General features: G+C 33.8%; 2 long non-coding RNA genes across 2 annotated transcripts in view; both read right to left on the minus strand.

Moving 5' to 3' along the window:
* LOC116593123 overlaps positions 1–17,516 on the minus strand; it is a 142,627-nt gene that overhangs the window by 60,696 nt on the left and 64,415 nt on the right. The gene's annotated exons all lie outside the window — the stretch shown is intronic.
* The window catches only part of LOC116593124, a 29,039-nt gene continuing 16,029 nt past the window's right edge, over positions 4,507–17,516 (minus strand). The window contains exon 3 of the long non-coding RNA XR_004286762.1: positions 4,507–5,012. This is a non-coding gene — a long non-coding RNA (uncharacterized LOC116593124). The remainder of the gene's footprint in view (positions 5,013–17,516) is intronic.

The following is a 17,516-nucleotide window of genomic DNA, read 5'->3' on the forward strand; positions in this document are numbered from 1 at the left end:
TTGTATTTACATATGTAATTGAATTTACATTTAATCCTCATTGTGTAATAATTTTATCTGGAAATCATGGTTTCCTCCCAAACTGAATATCCCAAAGGAGCTTCTTAGATATTAAACCTGTGGAATTCAAGCAACTGAGAAAAAATCAATTGTACAAGTTCATGTTTGACCAAAAGTAGTTCTTAGCATGTATATAGATCATAAAAGTGATGTAACTGAAACAATCTTACAAATAAAGGAATTAAAAATTTAGAAAGTATATTTGATAATGTGATAAGAAATTTGTATTTGCTTCTGTCCTATTTTTAGCATTGTTATCTAATAGAAATCCACCAAATAAAGCATTCAATTTGACTGTATTAGTATGAATTGTTGCAATGATATTATAAATGGCTTACAAATTACAGGAGAAGGTTTACATTCTCTTAACTGCATTTTATTTCTTTTATTTTTCTCTTGACTTATAGGCAATCTTCTTAGCATACTTCATTACATTATTCTCAGAGTACATTAATCTCACTACTTTTAAAAAATAAACACAGGCCAGACTTCTCACATTGATTGTACCTGAAGCAACTCTGCTGAAATTGTCCCTTTAAACATTTATTCTTGGGTAGGAGAAGAATAAATGAAACAAGATGGGATTGGGAGGGAGACAAACCATAAGTGACTCTTAATCTCACAAAACAAACTGAGGGTTGCTGGGGGGAGGGGGTTTGGGAGAAGGGGGTGGGATTATGGACATTGGGGAGGGTATGTGCTTTGGTGAGTGCTGTGAAGTGTGTAAACCTGGTGATTCACAGACCTGTACCCCTGGGGATAAAAATATATGTTTATAAAAAATAAAAAATTAATTAAAAAAAAAAAAGAAGAAAGAAAAAGTGAACGTAAAGCTAAATTCAGTTCTTATATTTTAATATAACAATCTCCAAGTACTCTAACATAAGTGTCCTTTAATTTCTTCTTAAATAAGTGATAAAAACTATACTAGAGCATATCAAATCTTTGCCAGCCAAATCTTTCATCCTCCCCTAAATATGTGCATGGGCTAGAAACATATTTATTAAATTCAGAACCCATCATAATGTTATTCCCTTAGAGAATGGAAAGGTGAAGTCTCACTCAGCAGTTCTACTAAGCTAAAAAAAAGAGAAAAAAAAAACATTAAATGCAATTTCTTCCAAAATCATATGATGCTCTTTCATTCTAGGAAATCATTCAGGCTTGACAGCAAGAAAACACTTCTAAATTGGAAAAGCTTTTAGTTTTCAAACTTTTCCTCTGGTTCTTATTTCCCTTTTACATTCTGAGGTCAGTAATGTTCCACTCAAGTACACTCCTCAGAGTTTTTGCACACCATTCTCCAGTGCTTATTTCCCACTTGAGTGCCATCTAGAAGGAACTGTTAATCTATCTCTACTTTAAAAAAACAAAATTTCCCCCTGATTGATACAAATTATTAGATTGAACTACATGAATTTGTCAACATTCATCCATTTTGATTTACAAAAACAGTATTTTCAGATGGACCAAACTAATATAATCAAAACACTGAGAATTTCAACACATCAGAAAAAGGTGATCTAATGCAATCAATAATAGAAGTTGATTTTCTTTCTAATTTGTAATGTTTCTGTAATTTTAACTTCCCAAGATTTAGACTTCTCTGCTGTATAGGATGAAGACTCATTACTTTGCACTCATATTGTTTCCCTCTTTGCTCATTTCAGGGACTATTTTAATCTGAATTTGGTTATGAAAATAGTACTATGAGGAGAGGAGTTTTAATATGAGGATTTAAGCTTATATATTTCTGACAGAAACTGGGGGAGTAAAAATAGATAAACCTAGAGCAAGAGCACTGGAAAAATTTATTAATGATGTTGGCTGAAGCATAGGCTAAGGAGGATGGGAAAGAAACCAAGGACCACAGGGACTTTTGACAAGCTTTCTTCTGTTTTCCCCAGAACTGAGAGTCAGAAAGGTGCTACTTTATGTCTGCATCTGTACCCATTATGTCTGACCTGTACTATGTTAGTGACAGTCACTTCACTTCTACTTTCCTAATTTTACTCAGCTTCCTCTTAATGAGAAACACTGACTTATGCTAAAAGAGTGAAGGGGATTCCATTGAAAGCATGTCTTAGCTTAGAAGGTAGTCATAGTAATTCCAAGATGTGGCTAATGATAATTTACCACAGATGTAGAGGCCTCAGATTCACGTAAGTGATCACTCAAAGATTTTCATATCCAGGGGACTACTACTTTTCCCTGAAAAAAAAAAAAAACCCTAATAATATAAACTTACCACTGTGATAATATGATATCCACAATATCTCTTTCCTTCTTTCTCTCCCTCTCCTTACCCCCACCCCCCGAACTCAAAGATTTTTCCAATAAATTAAGTGGAAATGCTTTTCCAAGATCTTTAGAACATATTGACCCTTTTTGGCTCACAGCCATAATTAGTTATCCATAGGAGCTAAAGCATATGGCAGGCTTAATAATAGAACATCTCTCTTGCACTCTGAAAGAAAGTTGGTCTACCTGATCAGCTTCTACATGAGTAATACACCTCTTATCCCTCTGTTCATTTGTGAGGTCCTCTACCCTTATTAGAAGATTAGGGAAGTATCCATGCATTAAATCTGTCCTCCATTAGAAAAGTCACCTAATCACCATTAATGTAAGTAAATACAAATGACTACGGAATTTAAAAAAAAAAAAAAAAAGGTTTTTTTCCAATGGAAACGTTCTTTCCAAAGAGCCAAGATCTTGTTTACAAAGTGGTTGACTATAATTTTTATACCAATTAGTTCTTATCACTTATAGAAAACTGGCTATTTGGGAAATGCATGAGAAATGTGTGAAATAAAAGTGTTCCTTATTGCGATTTCAAATATTTAAGGATAATAGTTTATTTCTTTAGAATTTTGTTTAAAAATAAGCTTGTCACCAATTTTTATATACCACGTATTATTTTCCTAGTGGATATCTTTTTTCTCTATTTCACAACCTTCAACAATAATTGTAGCTAATGGTAATCAGGGTTAAAGTGAAAGAATTGTGAATCTTGTAAATGTACCATCACTTGAGAAACAGGAAACCACAATACAGTAGAGAACTAATAGTGCCCATGAATGTAGTACTCATTCTAAATGTTAAAGATGTCTAACATTTTAATGTTACTGCAATATTACATGAAAAACATGAGAAAATGAGTTTGAGAAAAAGAGTAATTATCACCAGGCTGTGAGGGATGAGAATGATATTCAGATAGACAACAGAGATTGGGCAGGTAAGAAGATGGTATTGGAGGTAAAGGAAGGATCTTAGAACCTTGAAAACTGGCAAATAAATACAATGTCCTAGTTATTAAAGAAGGAAATGAGTTGATGGCTTTGAGGAACAGAGTCAAAGTTAAAGATAAAAGCTTATTTTTGCAATTCTACCTCAAACCCTTTTCATGTGTTTTTTCTGAGTACCTTTGTTTGCTAAAGTAGAAAAAGTAGAAAAGGAATACTTTGTCTATTTTATCTTTTTCATGTGAGAAAACTTGTTGGATTCCTTGAAATTTAAATTAACAAGATTTATTCCATAATGACTAATTTTGATTTTATAATTCTAACCAGAGACGGGTGTCCTTATAATAAGGAATTTCATCAGTTCCTAATAAGAGAATATATAATTTTTCATTTTCATTAAAATGGACTTACTTTAAAATATCTCAAGGTACTTTGATCTAAATGACAGTTTCTGTCAGTCTTGAAATAGAGAACTAGGTAGCTTACACTGTATTTAAAATTATAAATACCTGTACTTGAACATTTTTATTTTAGAATAGATTTAGATTTACAGAAAAGTTGCAGAGCTAATAAGTTGCTATATATTCTATACTGTTTCTCTTATTATTACTATTATATATTCATATATTTGTCATAATTAATAAACTGATGAGGATATATTACTATTAAATGGAGTCTATACTTTATTCATACTTTATTCCTATTGCATTGACCTAATCTTTTTCTTTTCCAGGATCCCATCTGAAATACTACATTACACTGAGTCATCATGTCTACCTAGGCTCCACTTGGCTTGTCACAGTTTCTTAGATGTTCTTTGTTTTTGATCGCATTGAAAGTTTTAAAGATTACTGGTCAGGTATTTTGTAGAATGTCCTTTAGTTTGGAATTGTTTGATGTTTTTCTCATGCAAAGACTAGGGTAGCATGTACTTGAATATTATACAGAAATAAATTTTAAAATTATCACTCGAAAATCATTATAATCTAGGAAATAAATGTAAATGTGTAGAGAAAGGAATGGAAAATTATATATATCAATATATACTATATAATAAATATCCAGTATCAAAATGTAGAGTCCAAAGAGCAGATTTTCAAACTTTTTGAAACCTTAATCCATAATACATATACTTTACTTTGTGCCTCAGGAAATATACACACACATAAAATTTTAAAAAAAAGGTCATATAGGTCATATAGTCATATTTTATTGTAATCCATTAAAATAATTATATAATCCACCAGTATACTATGACTTGTAGTTTAATAGATTGAGGAAATCAAATAGGGCCTTCTTTCTCATCTTTCTCCTTCCTAGCTTTAGAAAGCATTTGACTGAATGCTACCAAAGACAGAGGGAAAAAATGAGAAAAACAATATTAGAGAGATGATATAACATCTAACAATATAAAGTTCCCTAAAGAATTTCTTTACATATGTTGGTAACACAAAAAGGTAAGTGAGAAGAAAATAAATACATGTTTTGGTGATTTTCATAATGGCCATTATAGTTAAATTAGGTGAATCAAGAATAAAAAAGTTAATTGCATGGATAAAAGTTGTACAGTAAGTCAGCAGTAAAGAGGGAAATAAAAACCAGGCATCTGCTCCCTGCCGTCAGTATCACACACGTCCTGCAAACAGTTGATTTAGCAGTAGATTGCAATCTCTTTAATGCTTCTTATTACATAGGTCTGTGTTTTCACTATAAAAAAGAAAGTGAGTATAGGGAATTCAAAGCTATGTACAAATGATTTTGGTTCTCAATTTTACTTCTCTACTGAATATGAAAAAACTGCAGGAATCATGTAAAAATGTCCTGTTTCAAGTGACTTGCCCTATTGTAGTCCCCACGGCACATTCACACTCTTGAGCTAAAAGGTAATATTACAGGGATCATTTCTAAATGGGGATAAAATAAGAGAAGAATCTTTCATTCTGAGTCCCATGAGGAAGTGAGGCTCAGAAGCATGTTTTCTTACCACTTCTGATCGCATAAAGAGGTGGATACACATCTATGCAGCATTTTCAGAAATGGCTTATGTGGCAGGGGTGCAGTTAGTGGGTGGAGGATGGTCTAGACATGTGAGGAATTCTAATACGGGTATTTGGGGAATCTTATGAATTCAATTCTTGTTTAGGAGCCAAAAGAGTAGCTTGTTAGTAACATTTTTTAATGCCAGGGTTCAGTTCCCAGTGTCAGTAGCTACTTCTTCAGGCTATTTGGCACACATCATGTAGTAGGGGTTGCCTGAAAAAAGAAAACAAAAAAAAGCAAGAGGCCAGGAAGTATGACATATTGCTCATCAACAATTCGGCTAGTCAAGAAATGATCTGCATGTTGATGGGCCCTCTGATTAGCTATTCATGATGAAATGTACTGTTATAGTGCATGTATATGCATAAGGCAATAAGGGGTAAAGTTAAATGTAGGAAATAGATGGGCACAAACGCCCTTTGTACTTGGCCATTTCTAGGTAAACAAAGGGTGATTTATCTTGTCTAAATGCAGAGAAGAAATAATTACAGTTATTTTAAGCCACTAAATTATCTACTCTCTATTTGTTTAAACAAAATAAAGTCCTAATAAAAAACAACTTGGTTTGTTGACTTTTGCTTGGCTAATTTTTAAAAATGTTCTTTGGTTTAGTTATTACACTTTATTTTAAATTTACAGTGTTGGTAGCTTTAGATGTGACCTTGTATTCCTTCTAATGGTGATGACATTTCAATTTTTAAAAACATCTTGATGGTATTTTTCCACATTAAAACAAGCTTGTCAGAACAAAGTACTAGAATCTTTAAATGAGCCTTTATTATATTTATAAGCAACGTAAGAGCAAACAACAAGAGCATAAAAGGAAATTTTCAATAAAGCATGGCAGCATTCTGACCCATGACTAAAAGTGTGCTAGAGTCTGTGGTTTATAATTGTGATTTATTTATTTATTTATCTATCTATCTATTTATTTAATTAATTTTTTAAAGGTTTTATCAGGCTCGCTACTAAGCAGAGAACCTGATGTGGGACCTCAGGACCCTGAGATCATGATCTGAGCTGAAGGATTAACACACTGAAGCCCCCAAGTGCCCCAATATAATTGTGATTTAATAAATCCTTAAAGGAGACCTAAAGTTAAGTGCAAACTTGGACTAAATATGTATTTGTGCATTTTTTTCCTGCAGTAAAGGTACCTACTTCTTTTTATAACGTTTTTAAAGCTAAATGGATCATAACCAAAAGTAGCCAAATTTCCCCCTCCCTCCAAAGATGGTAGGTTCATGAGTCTTGCCAAACTTTAAAAAAACTAGATCATCTATATATTATGCAAATTGTTTCAGAAAATTAATATGAAGGAAACATATCCAACTTATTTAGGATGCCAATTTAAACTTGATACTATAATCAAATAAAGAGGGCATACATGAAAAGATAATTATAGACTAAGATTTCTTTAGATTCAATATCTAAAACAAAAGATCTCATCCTACAGTTCAATAGTATATAAATCAATATAATATTAACTTCTGTAATATTAGCTTCTATAATAGATAAAACCCCAAATCTCAGTTGTGTAACAGAGATTAATTAATTAATTGACTGATTATTTAAATTTATTTCTCTGATAAAGGTAGTGGTAGTGATAGAAGGTAGAGTGGTATTCTGTACAAGCAGTCATTAAGAGCCCAGGTCCTGCTATCAATAGGTAGCTTCTTCTAATGTCCTGGTGGGTGTGACTTCCAGCCAACATAAGGTGAAAATGAGAGTTTATAATTCAGTGGGGAAAGAGGGAAGTTGTTCAATGAATGATATTACAAAAATTTTTTATTAGTATGGAAAAATGAAATTCAATCCCTACAGACTACCTAAAGCAAAATCAATGATTAAGAGAATATTAGGAGTCTTTTAAATTAGATCACAGTTTCTTAACGTCTGAGTCGGGAAACTGGCACAGAAACCACTTCTACTGTATTCTATTGGTCAAGTGATCACAGAGACAAGATTCAAAAGCAAGGAGTACAGATCACTCACCTGGATGAAAGAAATGTCAGAGAATTTTGGCCCATATCTAAAAACTGCTACCAGTGTCTCCTGACATCTTGGGTTAAATTTTACTGTTTACAGGGAGGAACAGTACTTAAATGAGGGGAGACAGAAGAAAGCAACAAAAGAGTAAAGGTAAGGGTGTAGTATACAAAAAATGCAAACCTCATACTAATAACTATCTTCATCAAAACTTTTTTTGAAACTGTTTCCATATTTTACCTTTGAGAAAGATTTGAAATATTAGTCATACGTAGAACAGTATTGGCAAATCAGTCTAATGTACTTTGATAGAGTAATTTTTCACTTCTGATTGCTATGTTTTGTTTAAGATAAGTCACTTCAGCAAGAGTTCCACCAGTATGAATTCATAACAATATTTTTTTACCATTACAGATTAAATAAACAGATAATGAATTAATTTACATTTGAAACATGAAGTATATTAAACAGAGAATGTACCTTTTGTTACCCTGGGCAACATCTACCCTCTGCTTAGTTATTTATTTAGATTTGACAGCTACTTCAAATCAGAAACTTGATTTGAATATACACATGGAAGACAAAATATAGAGGAAAACTATTTCCTTATTTACCATTATATGCATGCTAAAGTAAGCATGCAAAACATTTTTAAAAAGAACAAAACAAAACAAAACAGCAGGCCACCCTTTGGTAAAACATTCTGAGCTGAAGAGATGGTCAATTGCATACTTATTCACAATGTACATAAAAATCTTAAGAATATGTAGATTCTAGTTTGCCTATAAAAAATAATTTATTTTCTGATAGAAAGGGGCATTGAAAAAATTTTGATTAATGACAGTGCTGAAAGAGAATTAAGCACTATTTTTCCCCCTGAGAAGTCATCTGAGTTTTATCTGTGTTATATAGGTACTATTTTTAACTAGGTTTTATCATCTATTCAAAAACTCATATAATCATTTATTAGACTTGTAAGTTGTCTGTTGAAAGTTTATGTGAGCTTCATAAATGATCTCCCACTTTTCTCCTGCATATTGAAATAGTTTGTGTACGGGTGTGTTTAAATTTTGGTAAAATTTGCCAGTGATGTCATCTGGTCATGAAATTAGCTTTGTGGGAATATTCTTAATTATTGATTCAAATTCTCTAATAATAAAAGTGTTCTGAAGTGTTTTGAAATGTTGAAGTGTTCCATGAATTTTCCCATTTCATTTCAATCTACAAATTTTTAGAAATAAAGTTGGTATAATATCCTTTCATTCCTTTTATAGTGCTTACAAAGTGTAATACCTATATGTAGCATTCATATATAGTATTGAATACTTGTGCTTTATATCTCTTTTCTCTTGATCAGCTTCACCAGCTGTTTACCAATTGTCAGAGAACCACCTTCTGACAATTTTAAGACCTTTAATCTTAAATTTCTCAGTCACAAAGCAGACAGGAGGGATCAGGATAAATATCTCTTTTAAGACTCAAAGACTCAAAATAATATGCTAAATTTGGGGTAGGCATATCTTAATCAAGTTCCATATTTTGGGTGAAATTTCCAAGATTTTTGTCCTCAATTGTACTCCAGACTTCTATTCTATTTTATTGTACACTGTGTAGATGGATTTTCACTGTTTGGGTTCATTTCTCTAGAGTTGGATGAATCTGCCTTTTAACTGTTTTCCGAATGCCACTTTAGAACATAGCCTAAGCACTTTTTACCCACAAAGATAATTTGTTTGGGGCAGCAGAATATGGTATCCAGAGAATATGTGACAAAAGACAGACACAGGTAAGTGGTTAGTATCCGACTTTACAAGAGGGATATCAGTGCATCACCAATAGTCAGGCCAATGGAGTGCAGTGATGAACAATATAGGAGCTGTCACTATTCAGAGATCCAGATAGATAAGCTAAAACAAAACAAACAAAAGGACATGAAGTAGCAGGGTGACAAACATTAGGAAACTAAATGCAGTCTCCAGAAGCTGGGAGTATAGGGACTGACAAGAGAGAAAAGTGCAGTTCAGGCTTGAGGGACTGGAGAATTTCTAAGACAGTTTAAGCAGGGACATTGGCACAGGAGACCAGGGACAATCTCCTGTTACAGAGCCATTCCCAGAAACAAAGCTGAAGCATAATTTCTTGATTTGGCCTGTATGGTCAGAGCCAGATTGGTAGTAATAACAACTTGTTGCTGACCATCTGGCAGTGAATTAAATCCTTGCTGGCAAGAAAGAGTTTTGGGTTTAGAAACAAGGTCAGGGTTGAACTTAATGCCAGGAAGTCTGGCAAAAGGGAGGTAGCAAGATTCTGATACCATGGACAGTTGGACTCTTTCATACATATTTCTTTTACTTGTTTTTAACTCTGTTTTAAATTAGGGACATTAGAACTTTCTAATAATAGATCTCCTATTATTAAGAATAACATATTATATGTAAAATACTCTGTTCCTTACCAAGCATTATTAACAATAAATTAAACCTAAGGCAATTTTGATTTCTCAAAGCTTATAATGTCTACCTCACAGGAAATTGCTACTAAAATGTTTATCCCAGTCATTTCAAATTGGGGGTCATATCTTCCAAATCAAGAAACCAAATTATCTTTAAACCTTGAAATATTGCTATTACTCAAACTTCATATTTAAAATGCTTCATTTATGGGGAAAAAAGAAACCTGTCAAAATTTGTTAAATATTATTTTCAAGAAATGTCATATTTCTCACTCCTTTACAGAGACCCTATTATTATTAAATCAGTCTGCCAAAGCACATTTCTACTTATTTTATTGTCTATTCCCAAATTAGTACAGATGTTGATGTCAACCCTTTCTTATACAACTCTATCTTCTGAGAAATTTTGGTAATTATTTCATAAATACTAATTTTAAAGTGTACACTATTCTTTTTTTATAATCTAGAATGCAAAACAGAGTGTTGGATAGGATGGGGGTAGTGACCAGAATATCATTTCTATTTCTATTCCTCAAAGCTCCTATTCCAAATAAGATGCTGCTTGTCTCTTTCAGTTTTTGTATGAGCCTGTTGACTTTGCAATCTGAAAGCTCTTGATCTTTAATGATCTGTAACACATCTGTATGCATAATACTGCCTTCCAAACTCCTCAACAATACAAAAACATTAGGCACGTATCATGGAGCTCTTTTAATACATTTTCCATGCAACAGTGCTTTTCCAAAATGCAGCCCATTTTTGCATAAAAAATAAGATTTTACTGTGTGAAGATAATCAGGTAGTTATGCTGAACTAATGAGCTTTTTCTCTTTCTGACAGTCCTCAGATATAGTAATTGGGGAATTTAGTCATTCGTTAGATCCAGGAATGATGAGTTTTCTATCTTTGGCCATCATGGAAGATTTCCTTACACTAGAATATCCTGGCCAGGCATTAACAAAGCAACACTCCAATCCATTGATTGCATTATATGAAATAATAGGTTGTCTGTCTATTCATTCATATAAAATCATTTGTTAAAACTGAGTCACTTTGCATATAATGTAAATTGATTGTGCCTACTTGCTACTGTTCTTTTATTACATTATGTATCTGAAAAGATATGTTATTTTTCTTCTTTACTATATAAAGCAAAATTTAAAAATTAAAAAAGATGAACACAGGGAAGTGATGATGTATTAGCTGGGATAACTTCACTTTATTTTGTTAGAGGAAATATGTTTTCTCTAATTTGGAACCATATTTTAAGAATTCTATTGTCATAATTTTTAGACATTCCATCTTTTTCTGTTTATCTCATATCCTGACTATGTTCCAGAATTCACTCTTGATGCTTCATAATCATACAAATCCCCTTTCTGCATTACGAAAGGAACATTCAATTCAAAAAGAGAGGAACAGCATATTTATTTAGCACCAAAGGGCAACATTCTCATTATGAAAATATGTTTTTTTTTCCCCCCAATATGACAAACAAGCTAGTGAGAAAGTGGCAAATCTTCTACCTTTGGCTATTTTTCTCTGAAGCTGTGTCCTATTTCTTACACTGTTGTGGAAATAGCCATCGCTTTCCCATTTCTTTCCCTCACTCAATTTCACTTCTTTCCATAGTTCTCTATATTCATGATCAAACAAATGAAAGCTTGAGGGTTTCCTGTGTGTACCCAACGTCAGAAATGCAAGGAAATGACTATGTCTTAAGGAGAGCATAAGCCTTGCCTTCAAATCTATGGTTATGAGATTTAAAAATTATTATTTTTAGGTATTTCTAATTCTGATAGAAGCATACTTGAAAAACAAAACAAAACACACAAAACTGTTGTGCCTTGTTTCTTATTCTCTCCATTGTCTGGCATGCTTGGTGCTCGCAGAAAATAAGATTAAACTGATAAAAAGCTTGGAGGAGGCAAGATTAACTTAAAGAGAAAAATTAACAAATGAAAACAGTGGTCTGCCTGTTTAGCAAGAGCCAACAAAAAAATCCAATGACCAAAAAAAGAAAGAAGAAAGTGTATCTAAAACATGTTTTCTGTAAGCTAAGTGTGCAAAAGGATAGCTTTTTAACAGCTATTGAATTCACTCTGGGACTGAACCATTAAATCATTCTAACCCCATCTGTCAGACAATCAGGAAATCTTTACATTTTAGCTGGATCTTTAACACAGGGATCTAGGTATTCACAGGTTGCTTTCTTGTAGTATAAAGTTTAATGTACTGTATAGCACATCGTTGAAAACTGGCCAAGACTGACACGGACTTGGCAGATACTTTCTGGGGCTCCTGGTGCCAACAAGATGTCTTTGCTAGGTGAAAACAAATGAGAACCAATTTTTTTTTCCAGCCTGCAGAGATAAAAGGTTCCTGGGAATTGCTGAGTGTTATATTGCTGTCCTAAAACCCTTCATTTTGTGCTCTTGTTCTGAGTTGTGTTTTTGTTGTAATTGGCTCCCTGCCTAGGGACTTGCTGTGCCTTGCTGGCTTAACCATGATGGGCAGGTGGTATGAGGAACCACCAGTAGCCCAGTGGAGTTTTGCATTACCTTTACCACAAGAAGGTAGTATAAATATTTGGAAGGCAAGATGGTATTTTATCCCCATCCCCTACTCTCTCTCCCCCACCTTGCTTCCCTGCTAAATTGATCTCTGTCTTCTCAGCTTTTCACTTCTCATCTTTCTGTACATACACATCCAAATGTAATTCTGTAAGCTTACTCTGCTGTGGCACTTTATCAGCTTCAAACATGTCAAAACAATCAACACAACCGTCCTGGGCAGGGCTGTTCACCAGAAGTTCAAGTCTTTATTGACCCTTTGGCAAACATTTAGAAAAGGTCTCCTTAAATCCCGTAGATAAGGCTATGGAATGTTTTATTAGCATTCAAGAGCTATGAAATGAAGGAAAAGGGATTAGCCAAAAGTAACTATTTATTCACAAATATATGTCATTAGAACTTGCAAGAATACTGTTATTTCATTTATAAATATTCTGTTGTGGAGATTTTTATTGAATCTCCACTATATCCCAAGCACTAAGGGTACAGCAGTGAACCAGAGACAAAGCCCTATTGTCATGGAACTAACAGTCTACGGCCATACCACCCTGAACGCGCCCGATCTCGTCTGTCATGGAACTAACAGATGAGTGGGAAAGATGAAAACTGAGTGAATTTATATATAATATAATTATAAGTATTAAGAAGGAATATAAATCAGGTTAAAGAGACATTCGGGGAAGAGGGTGGTGCTATTTAGGTAAGGTGATTAAGGCCCATCTGAATCAAATACAGAAGTGAGTTTATATAAATTGAATGGTGTCTATCCATTCATTCAACAAATATTGACTGCATAGAATAATGCAAAGCAATTGTTTTATTTAGTATCTATGCTATATTGTGCACATACTTCAGGCATTACTTGTTGCCATTCTGGCGTAACATAGAGATTAAGATTTTAGGTTACCTATGTTTCCATCTTACTGTAGTATGATATGTAATGGGAAATTAACTTCTCTAAATCTCAGTTTTCTCATGTATAAAATAACATCCATCCCAGTGACTTGCTATATGTATAATTGAAAAAGCAAAAGAGAAGGACCTAGCATAGTTCTTAAAACACAACTTGTAATTATTGGATACAGTTATTAAAATTGTTAAAAGCAATGCTTGGTCATATCTTTCAAGTTAAAAATAAAATATTGATTATATAACCATGGGAGCACTTATTTTACTAAAGCCTTCTGCTTATTTTAACGGCAGCATTTTAAAAATGAATAAAGTATGATACAAGAAAAATTATAGCAGCCATTACTTTTTTACAAATGAAAACAATTTAATTAAAAGGCCCCATTTTCAAACATTAGTTCAAAGTAACTCAATTACTTTCAGAATTCTCTCTCTATACCTCTTTCTACAGGTGACCTATGTTTAAGAGCAAGTCAGAATGCTATAGATCACCCTGCCACGAGGAAAGGGAAATTAGCATTCTGCCATTTTTGGTCACCAAGGTTCTCAGACTGAGTCCCTCTTGTCTCAGCTTTGGATACTCTTGATACTTTTGACCCCACCTTAGGCTAGACTGAAGCCTTCATCTGCTTTCCTTGCACTACCCAGGACTCTTTCCCAAACAGCTATCTTTAAATCATTCCTATCTTAAAATCACTTTTAGCTTAGACCAGTGGTTCTCAAGCATGCATTAAAATCACCTGGAGGGTTTATTAAGCCATAGATTGCAGAGTTCTATCCCTGGAGTTTCTGATTCAGTGGGTCCCAATGGAGCCTGATAACTTGCATTTCTCTTAAGTTTCCAGGTGATGTTGATGTTGTTGTTCCAGGACTGTACTTGGGAACCTACTGACCCAGATGAATACTTAATTCTTTTTGGGCTAGAAGATCATCATGTTGAATTTTCCATTCTTTATGTTTTATAATATAAATTGTATTTCTCAGTCTTTCAAAATTCACCCTCAACATTTAAGGCTGAACTTTTGGGATTCTAGAAAAACCTTTTTAGCTCTCATCAAAGTCTGGTTCTTACAAATCAAAAGTACTTTGTCTTTCAGGACGATGGTTTTCCTCTTCCTTAGTATATTTTGTATTTATTTCAAACTAAGATTAATGAAATAAAATACCAGGAAGAAGACCAGATTTTTTTTTTCCTAATTTCAAATGTATTTTTCAGTGGAAAAAACAGTGAATCTGCATATTTAAACAGTATCTACTGTTTAAGTATTCTCCATTTTAGCCTTCTGATTGCTAAATATGATTGAGTCACATAACAGTCTTCCAAACTCTGGAGGTATCATACTGTTACACAATTATGTTCTGTTAAATAACGCTTATGCAGATTACAAGTACTTAGCTAAGTTAATATGAGCAACCGTTTACAATCTGTTATATTTTGCTTATGGTAATTTTTAAGAGATTACGTTGGATGCACAAATAAGCTAGCTGAACCTGCTAAATGAAAGTGCATGCACTTAATCCTTTTTCTCTTACTGAATTTAAATTAGACCATAAGAATTGCTTTTTTAAAAGCATATCTTTTAGAGGTGAAATAAACACTTTGGCCATTGAGGAGAGTATGAATTGTAAATGCAATATACATATATACATGCACAAAGATACATATGTAAACACCTACATATTTTGGTAAACTGTGATAGGACAAAACCAAATATAGTACACAAGAGCTGGCTAATGTAATCTGAATAAAACAATGTATCATCACCTTCAATTTTTCTAGCTTTTGGACACAATTTATTGCCAAGCACTCTGTTAATGTGTTAATGTGTTAAGCTGGCTAGAGGATACACTTATTCTAAATTTTTAATCATCTTTTTTTTTTTTTGAGTACCCTCAAATTAACTGTGATTTGATTACAAGGTCTCTATTTCGATTGGATTGGGCATGAAATCTGGGGTGTTAGTTTTTTGTATGTATGTGTGTGGTTGTTTTGCAGATAGACTCGCTCTATCATAAACGCATGGGATGTGCTTCCACATGGGTATGCCCCACAATTTGCAATGTCCCTTGGTTTTAGTATGGCATTTACACCTATAAGGTATATGAAGATAGTTAATATAATTTAATATTTGAAACTATGAATATTTAATATTTGAAACTTGAATATATGAAGCTAAAAGGGCCAATACATTTTCTGAGGAAGAAATTATGAAAGCTGTCCTTTGTTTTTAGCAGGTGAGGTTGCTACTTTCAGAGTATGCCTTTGTATTTGGGGCTCTATCTCTGTCTATTAGTCTCTGTAATATAGATCTGAACAGATTTTTTTCCCCCAAATGATATCGGCCTATCTCTGTTTCCTCCCTGCCAGCTGCCTGTTCCTATTTCTGTTTATTTCAAGCAATCAACAACTCTTTTACATTTCTACAGGCTGAGTTTCTGTGGTCCAGTCTTTCTTTTGGCTGGAAAATATCCTAGCTTCATTTGACAGCAGGTCTAGCAAGCCTGGTTATAATACCAAGTGATGCATTCTGGTCCAGGATTTTGATAATTTCAACTCCATTTTGCTAATTGAAGACAACATTAACACAGTGCTTGCCAATAAATTGTGTCCAAATACTGAATAAAGGGAGTGACAGTGTTCAAGGACACTAAGCTCTGTGCATGCATTATTATTCTTAGACTCCATGTTAATCTTCATTGCCTCCCATGGGTACCATTTATACTGGAGAGCTATTATTTTGCCTGCCACAAATACTTCCCTTTCATTTGGTAAAAGCACCTTGCCTTTCTTTTGGAAGAGAAGTCTTTCCTCAATAGTCTTAATCCATGTGATTTGAGGGAGGCCGATTCAACCTTGAACATTAGCAATACATGTGACCCAGATGTGGTCATTTAGGGCACTTCAGTTTCCTCACTAAACTCATAACGTTGGCTGGAACAGCGAGGCCCTTACATGTGGATTTTACTGTCCACAGAAAAAGAAGTATTTTGTTTATTTGTTTGTTTTCAAGAAGGTGTCTAAAGTGATAAACGATCATCTTGATATCAGTGGTTATCACTTGGCACTACTTGTGGCTGAATACAGCTGCTAAAATAAAGTCAATAAAGATAAAAGCAAAGCAGTGATGAAGAGTTACCTTTACAGAACTCTTCTTGAATACCTCATTTGAACACCTATATCAACCCAAATCTAAAGCTGTTTCCACTCTTAGACTTCTCCTTACACCAAACACTCCATTTTTTGCTTGCATCAACCAGAATTGGGTTCTACCACCGAGAACTAAACCATATTATAAAGCTCATTGATTAACAGTATCCCTAATTCCAAACACTGGCATCAAAAACAAAAATACTATAGAACCACAAAATTTAGGACAGAGCCAATGATTTATCCTATGATAAATTAGTAAGCACTCTGTTTTATTAGCATTAACACCTAACATTTCATCTATAGGGCTACCAAGAAGCCATTTGATGTGATATGTATGTGTACTCAAATTTGAGAATTGCTTGTTCTTTCCTACTTTATTTTCATTTTCGGTTCTCTCCTTCGTTTGATACCCAAGTATCATAAGGTTGCTTTGGCTTTATAATACATAGTGATATTTCCTCTTTATTTATTTATTTATTTTTAAAGATTTTTTTTTTTAATTTTTTATTTGTCAGAGAGCACACAAGCAGGGGGAGCACCAGGCAGAGGGAGAAACAGGCTCCCCACTGACCAGGAAACCTGATGTGGGACTCGACTACAGGACCGTGGGATCATGACCTGAGCCGAAGGCATATGCTTAATAACTGACCCACCCAGGCATACTGATATTTCCTCTTTAATTAAGCTGTCCTCTTTAATAGGGAGGTGGTATATAAACACTGTAGTGGAGACTAATGATAAGCTATGGAGGGAAGAGATTACAGTGACAGCTCTGAGCCCTGTAGGTCAGGAGAGAGTTGCTGCCAGTGTAGGATTTGTCCAGCAACTCCTTTATTTTCAGGATGATTGTCATTTCATTGTATTATATTGAGCTTTTAAACAATCCATAATTTATTGCTTGTCTTCTCAAATGTGTGCTTCCAGGGCAGAGTAAGCAATGTGGAGACTTTCCCAAACAACTTTATCAAGGTCTTCTATGTATGCCTGTGAATCCCAACAGAAGAGTTTCCTTTGGTGTCCAAACTCCAGATGGTGGGCTTTTGTTTCATAAGTGATCAGTGTGGAAGATGAGGGCTTGCAAGAGTCATTTTTATCTC

Source organism: Mustela erminea, chromosome 6, assembly GCF_009829155.1.
Source record: "Mustela erminea isolate mMusErm1 chromosome 6, mMusErm1.Pri, whole genome shotgun sequence".
In the NCBI taxonomy this organism is placed as follows: Eukaryota; Metazoa; Chordata; class Mammalia; order Carnivora; family Mustelidae; genus Mustela; species Mustela erminea.